At 35.3% G+C, this 8,047-nt stretch overlaps 1 long non-coding RNA gene across 1 annotated transcript; it reads right to left on the reverse strand.

The window, feature by feature from the left end:
* Nucleotides 1-472: 472 nt before the first annotated feature.
* Nucleotides 473-3,555, reverse strand: LOC126722061 (uncharacterized). The gene is made up of 3 exons (XR_007653960.1): nucleotides 3,213-3,555; nucleotides 1,916-2,004; nucleotides 473-732 (listed from the first exon to the last, which is right to left on the reverse strand). It is a non-coding gene; the product is annotated as an uncharacterized LOC126722061 (long non-coding RNA).
* Nucleotides 3,556-8,047: the final 4,492 nt, after the last annotated feature.

Raw genomic sequence — 8,047 nt, forward strand, 5'->3', positions numbered from 1 at the left:
TGTGATATCTTCCTGAGGATGAGGTCTTCTGTGTTGAACCTTCTTACCTTGACTTTTCTGTTGTAGTATTTGGCCATTGCTTCCTTGTGTTTGGCCATTCGCTTTATGGCTTCCTCTCTTACTTCATCAATTAGATCTAAGTTACTGTTAAGCTCCTACTAGTTCTTCTAACCTTCATAAGTTTTGATGCGGAGGCTCGTCAGTCCCACTTCCACTGGTATGATGGCTTCAATGCCAAATGTAAGTTTGAATGGCGTTTCTCCTGTTGGAACTCTTGTGCTTGTCCTATATGCTTAAAGGAAATTTGGTAGATCTTCATTGTCTCACCCCAAACCCGATACTCGGATTTGTGACCATGACCGGCATGCTAATATCAAGCTTAAATCTGATATTAACAAGAACCAACTTAACTTTTACAAAACTTTTACCGAAATCTTCTCTCTTACTTTTCATCCTTGTTTCCTTACTTAAATGATATAACGTTTCACTTGATATTCAGAGCATCTACATTGTACTCAAAGATTGACATAATCCACCAATTGTTCAAATTCAGAATTTCACATAATACATCTCTTAATACTTTAAGGTATGCACTTTCATTAGACCTAAAATACACAATGCTACAAATCTAAACATCATATTGCTAATTTAGGATCTATACATATAAAACTAAAACCAGCTCCTTCCAAAACTCGACTCAGGCTTCCTCTGCTCCAAAATAAAACCTGCTAACTGAAAGAGAGGAAGGGGTGAGCTACACAGCTCAGTAAAGGTAAGATATATGAGAATTTAATAAGGATGCATGTAAATCAGATCATTTCATTCTATGAATATTCGAATAGGAGAACATTTTTTCATGCATAGTATTTTATACTATTCATAATAATAACTTATACACTCTTCATAGAAAATAATTGTTCTCCTTTTTCTTATTAGGTCAATATTACCAAAACCTTTCGGATTAAACTTCTTTCATTTCCTATAAAGTCGCCATATATATATTCTCATTACAAAATAATTATTTTAACTTAAATCAGATAATCGGCAACTTTGTATTAAACTAGAAACATCTTGACTAATAAGAAAACTTTTCTTTATAAACTTCTTCTCATAAAATACTATAACTTTCATGATCATAAAACTTAACGTTTCATAAAAACAGATATCTGATAACTTTTAAACATAAACTTGTATTTTCATCAGAAACTTTATCTTTATAGCACAACAGAATTTCAAAAACTTTTATCTTTAATGAACAGCTTTTCTTTTTATCAGAAACTTCTTTTTGCCATGAGAGCTTTTACTTTTCACAATGCATTTAACAAAGTCATTCTCTCATGATTAATAACATAATATAGTTGTTCATAAATAACTTATTGGTTAGTCCATATCTGATAAGTCTGTACTTATTTGGGAGGCTTTTAACACCACGGTGCTAGGCATCCAGCATTCCCCACGATGCCAGGTATTCCCGGGATTACATCATAATACATATCTTCCAACCATGGGGGTAGGTTGGCTTCCCCCACAAATTGGCTGTAACCAACAAGGGGCGGGTACAACAAAGCCAGTCCCACTTAATGGCCAATCATATAACATTTTCCATGGAAAGTCAGTAATTAACCCCTACTGATAGAGTTCAAATCACCAGAGGACATAACCCAAAAACATTTCATACTTTATATCATATTGAAATTTCTTATTTTGCATAACATTTCATAATAATAGCATTTCCATTCTTTTCTTTAAACATCATGTTCGTGGAAATTAGTAATGACATCAATATGCTTAAATCATATACATAAGATTTCGAAAGCTCACGAACATATCTTTGTCAGAATAATGATTATATGCCATATCACTAATCAAAAACATTTTAATGCATAATATACTTTAAAATAATCTCATGACTTACCAAATACCCATATAACTTATCCCTTACTTGAAAGCAGAGGAACTGAGAGCCTAAAGTCGAAGGAGCTTAGACTTGGATACTGGTAACACCTAAACCATAAATCAAAGCTTATTACTATCCATAATTTCCTTGTCATAGACTTACACATTCATCTCAAAGCATATCACTTAGAATCAAGGAAATCCTAATCCCACCTCAATGAGGTTCCCACAAACAAAAATACATTCATCAAACAATAGGTACAAAATCCTAGAGAAACCAACATTCTTATATTAATCCCATATCTCTAGAAGAGCCAAGTTTATTTCAAAAGATGCTTTGAGGTTAGGGCAATAATGCATGCATAAATATAAAATCCTTTAAGCATGGTCATGTAACTATATACATTCATATGGTAACATACAACACGTCAGACAAAACAGCTTCATAAATACAGCTGTCTCATGGTTTAGAACCCCTCCTTTGAGTACTAAACCTCAAAAAAAGTTACACAAAAATTAATCTATGATTGAGACATACCAAAAGATAAGCATATTAAATTATAGCTCAAAACATTTACCCTAGTTTTAGAATTAAATCCTCAAAGTTAGGCACGTCCATTACTGTTCACTGTTCTATTCCAGCAACATATGCCCTATTTGTAAAATGCAAATGGGCTGTTCATGCACATCCAATTGTTATGAAATTTTAAAGAACCACTACTCTGTATGTCCAGCATATACCATAAAAATTTCGGAGTCAAAACATAAACCCATGATTTATTAAAAATCATACAAGACAATATACTCAAATCTGTCCTGACAGAATTTCATGCAACTTGAAAAATAAACCATTATTTTTATATTGATCCAAATTATGTGAGACCACTTCCATTACAACTATATGTGTCTTAGATTCCATAGGAAATATACCTAGCTTCCAAATTCACTATATAAAATTTAATACATAATTTACCATGCATGAACACAGAATCTGTCACAGTGACAGCTTTGCAACGTTTTATCGTAAATTCACCAACAATTATCAAACGATGGTATTTTCATATGGGGATTTTTATAAAATCATTAGATATGTTATAAAACACTTAAATATAGTCATTTAACCATTTAGAGCAAAAATACACACAACAAAAATCCCAGCAGCAGCATCAAAAATACTCATCCTGAATTTTTCTTACTTCCTTAATCATATAAAATCATTAATCAGTAAAAACCCTAATCTACCTTCAACAAACCATCAAAAAATTTTCAAAACTTCTTAAAAAAGCATATATATATATATATATATGTAGACTTACATGAAAGGATTTCCCTTTCCTAGTGGCTGGACTAGAAAGTATGAGAGGTAGAGAGCTTGAGAGAGTTGAAAGAAGCTTCCTTCTTGCTGCTGGACATGTAGGTGTGAAAGGGAGAAAATAATTGAGAGCTTTTCCTTCTTTTGGTGTTGGACCCGTAGGAATGAAAGAGGGAGAGAGCTCTTAACTATTCTAGTTGCTTCTAAAAGAGTAGAAAGAAGAAAAGATGATGAAGCCTTATCTCTCTTTTAATTTGTGGACCCATGGGCTTGACAAAGTGGACCTAAGAGAGCTTCCTAGCTCTTTCCTTGAGAGACAAAGAGAGCAAGGTGAGCTAAAATTTCTGATTTGTATGTGTACCCGTAGAAAGATGAGAGCAAGAGAGTTTATGAGATGTCCTAGAGCTTGAGAAAGTCAAAGAAGAGATTAGGTGGAGCTTGCTCATTGCATGTCCAAGTCTTGGTCTATGGGGTTTGTCATCATGCATGGTTCTAGGCTTTACATATGTTGAATTTTCAATTGATTGCATGTGGGTGAAATTTCCACTATAATATCTCATGCATCATACATAGTTAAAACACCAACAACTATATATATATCTCATAACTTAACCACTTAATATAGTTTTGTACATAATTAGTGTGTGTGTGTATATATATATATATAATACAAATGGCCATTCAATTAATTATAATCTTTATAATTCTTATTCCATGGCATTATAAAATAATATGTTTATTAAATACTCTTATATTAATTTTAGAAAGTAAGTGGCTTAAAAATAATAATAATACTTAACCACTTAAACACGTAGTTTAATTATAAAAATTGGGTCGGGGTGTTACACTCATACCATGCCCCCTCAAGCCAAGTTTTGATAATTTTGAGCAAGCTTCTGTTCGTCACTGTTGTCTAACCATTAGCTTAAGGGCGTTTTGGAGAAGAGTAGTTGTTCTTGATTCCTAAGTCTTGGCAAAATTTTCAAAACTTGGGATTGTCGAACTGCTTTCCATTGTCCGATATTATGACGTGTGGGACTCCAAACCTGCAGATGATGTTCTTCCACACAAAGCTGGTGATCTTAGCCTTTGTTATCATTGCTACTGGTTTTGCTTCTACCCATTTCGTGAAGCAATCAATTGTGACGATCAGAAATCTGAGTTGCTTCTTCCATAAAGGGAATGGGCCCATAATGTCAATCCCCCATTGGGCAAAGGGCCATGGTGAGGATATGAGTGTCATTGTCTCTCCTAGTCGCGTCTGAAAATTGCAAAGCGTTAACACTTATCGCATGCTCTAACGAAGTCGTGTGCATCCTTCTGTAAAGTCGACCAGCAGTATCCTGTTCTGAGTGCTTTTCCTACTAAAGACCTTGCTCAAGCACGATTTCCACAAATTCCTTCGTGTATCTCGCGGAGCACATAATTCGCTTCTTCTGAGTTAGCACATCTCAAGTATGGGAGTGGATAACCTCACCTGTACAGTACATCGTCAATAATGACGAAGCAGGTTGCTTTGATCTGTATCTTCCTTGCTTCCATTTTATCTTCTGGGAGTCATCCTTCTTTCAAATAACGGACGATGGGAGTTATCGACTTGTCTTGTTTTTTTATCTTCAAAACCTGCTCACCTTCTGTACTTAGTTGCCCCCTTATCTCTATACATAGTTCGGAGGGCACATTGTAGTCGTCTGATGAGGCCAATCTTGCTAGGAAGTCAGCTTCTACATTTTTGGCCCATGGGATTTGCACAAAGTCTAGGCTGTCAAAGTGCTGCAAGAGTTGTTGGACGATCTTCAGGTACTTCTGCATCCTCTCTTCTTTAGCTTTATAATCTCTCTTCACTTGTCCAATTATGAGCTGAGAATCAGCTTGGACGATAAGATTCTTTGCTCCGAGAGCTTTTGCTAGACCTAATCTTGTTACTAATGCTTCATACTCAGTCTCATTATTTGTTGCTGAGAATTGTAGTCTAACTACATACTTCAATATTTCTCTTTCTGGAGATATAAGCACTACTCCAGCCTTTCCTACTTTCTTCGTGGCAGACCCATCTGTTTGGATCATCCATGTTTCCATGGGGAGTTCTTCTTTCTTGTAGGGGTAGATGAATTCTGTGATAAAGTTTGCTAGTACTTGGGTTTTGATTACTGCTCGAGGCCAATATTCGATGTCAAATTGGCCCAGTTCAACTGCCCATTGGATGAGTCATCCTGTTGCATCTATCTTGTTCATCGTCTTTCTTATTGGCTGGTCTGTCATGACGACGGTGGAGTGTGCTTGGAAGTAAGGATAGAGTTTCCTAGAAGTGACCCCCAATGAGAAAGCTATCTTTTCCATCCTTGGGTAATTTGCCTCTGCTCCCTGGAATGCCTAGCTGGTATAGTAGACTAGCTTATGGACATTTTCTTCTTCTCTGATCAGTGCCGAACTTACTGCGGTGTTAGACACTGCTAAGTAGAGGTGCAACTTTTCTCCCATCACTGAGGGACTTAGCAATGGTGGCCTCATTAAGTACTCTTTTAATTTTGCAAGGGCTTCCTCACATTCGTCAATCCACTGAAAGGCCTTTTTCAAGACCTTGAAGAATGGCATGCACTTGTCCGTTGCCCTGGAGACGAATCTGTTTAGAGCTGCGACCTTTCCTGTCAAGCTTTGAACCTCCTTCACTATTTTTGGTGATTTGGCCTTGATTATTGCCTTTACTTTGTCTAGATTTGCCTCTATGCCTCGTTGGGACACCACGAATCCCAAGAATTTCCCTAAAGCAACAACAAAAACACTCTTTGTAGGGTTTAATTTCATATTGTACTTATGTAGTGTGCTGAACATTTCTTTCAGATTGTCCAAGTGCTTGGCTTCGACCTTAATTTTCACCAGCATATCGTCTACGTATACTTCCACATTCCTTCCGATTTGGTGAGAGAACATGCGGTTCACCAATCTTTGGTATGTGGCTTATGTGTTCTTCAATCCAAATGGCATAACTTTGTAGCAGTACAAACCTTGGCTGGTGATGAACGAGGTCTTCTCTAGATCTTTTTCGTCCATAAGGATTTGGTTGTATCCAAAAAATGCGTCCATGAAACTTAAGAGCTTGTGTCCAGTAGTTAAGTCTACCAGTTGATTAATCCTTGGCAAGGGGAAGCTATCCTTTGGGCAGGCTTTGTTTAGGTCTATGAAATCAATGCACATCCTCCATTTGCCATTGCTCTTTTTTACCATTACCATGTTTGCTAGCCAATCTGGGTAGAAGACTTTCCTAATGAAACTAGCTTCTAGTAGCTTCTCTACTTCTTCAGTTACTGCTTTGTTGCGCTTTAGTGCAAATATTCTTTGCTTTTGCTGTACAGGTTTGCACTTTTGGTTGATGTTGAGACGATGTTGTATGATCTTCATATCAATTCCAGGCATATCCTTGTGTTTCCAGGTGAAAACATCTTGGTTTGCCCTCAAGAGGGAAACCATCTTCTCTTTCTCCAAAGTCGGGAGTGCTGATCCTATCTTCAATACCTTTGACGAATCTCCTGGGATGACCTTAACTTCTTGTGGTGTATTTGACGGTTTGGAGATGGGCTCTGGTTCATTGATCACCCATGTGTGGTTCTCCCCAGATGCTAAGGTAGCTTGGTGTGAGAGACCTGGAAAATTAGGCCTCTCAAAAAAGAGAGAGATTTTTGTGTGTTTTTTAGGGCACCTCTCTTTTTGGGTAAGTGGTGTGGAGTCGCCACTTATTTTTTTATATAAAAAATAAGAAAAACTAAATATAAACACATGACTGAATTGTTTCCTTTCATTGATTGAATAAAAAATATATATGTTTGAGAAACTGAAAATTACTTAGCTTTGAGTCCTAGTTACAAACTGCCAAATAATTACACGGCTTTTTGTCATAGTTACAATCTATCCAAAATAAAAATAAAGACAAAGTTTAGATCTACTTATCCAAAGACCTAAATTCGGGGGCTAGGTTCCGGAATGGGAAAGTGATAGGCACCCATTCCGTCCAGACAAAGTCTGGTCTTCTATACTCTTGTGACCAATGTACCCCTTTATGCATGCTATGTATGATATGTTGTACATGTGAACAAAACTAAACCACACAAATTTATTTATGAATGCATCCTCTTCTTTGTTTTAAAAAATCAGATATATTGTTGTGAGTAAAAGAATTTGATTTCAGTTTATAAAAAAATCAAATCTGTTTTTATTATGTAAAAAAAAAAAAAAAAAGTGGTTTTTGGAGAGAAAATTCAGATCTGTGTTTATTTAATTAAAACAAAGTCTTTTAGTTAAAAAAAAAAAAAATCAGATATGTTTTTAAGAACTTGGAAAAAAGAAAAAAGATATTTTGAGAAGAGTGTTTCATTCATGAAATAAATTTATGCTACATGGACTAAACAAAACAAACACAATAAACATAATCATGCTTGGTCTTTTTCTTTATTTCAAAATCTGCACATGTTAAAAAAATCAGATTTGTATCTAAGGAAGATACAAACTAGTTTTTTATGATAAAAAATTCAGATTTGCATCTAATGAAGATGCAAACCAGTTTCTTATGTGAGAAAAATTCAGATCTGCATCTAATGAAGATGCAAATCCATTTTTTGTTTATAGAAAAATTCAGATCTACATTTAATGAAGATGTAAATCTATTTTTATTTTGAGAAAAAGAATTGTCAACGTGCAGATTTTTTGAAAATAAGAAAGAGATCATAGCAATTATACAAGATTCAACAACGTGCTTTGAACAAAACAATAATTAACAATTCATGTTATGGATTAAAAAAAATACATGCATCATCACAAAAGAGAAGCATAAAGAAAAAGGATTAT

The sequence above is a fragment of the Quercus robur genome, chromosome 4, assembly GCF_932294415.1.
Source record: "Quercus robur chromosome 4, dhQueRobu3.1, whole genome shotgun sequence".
Taxonomy (NCBI): Eukaryota; Viridiplantae; Streptophyta; class Magnoliopsida; order Fagales; family Fagaceae; genus Quercus; species Quercus robur.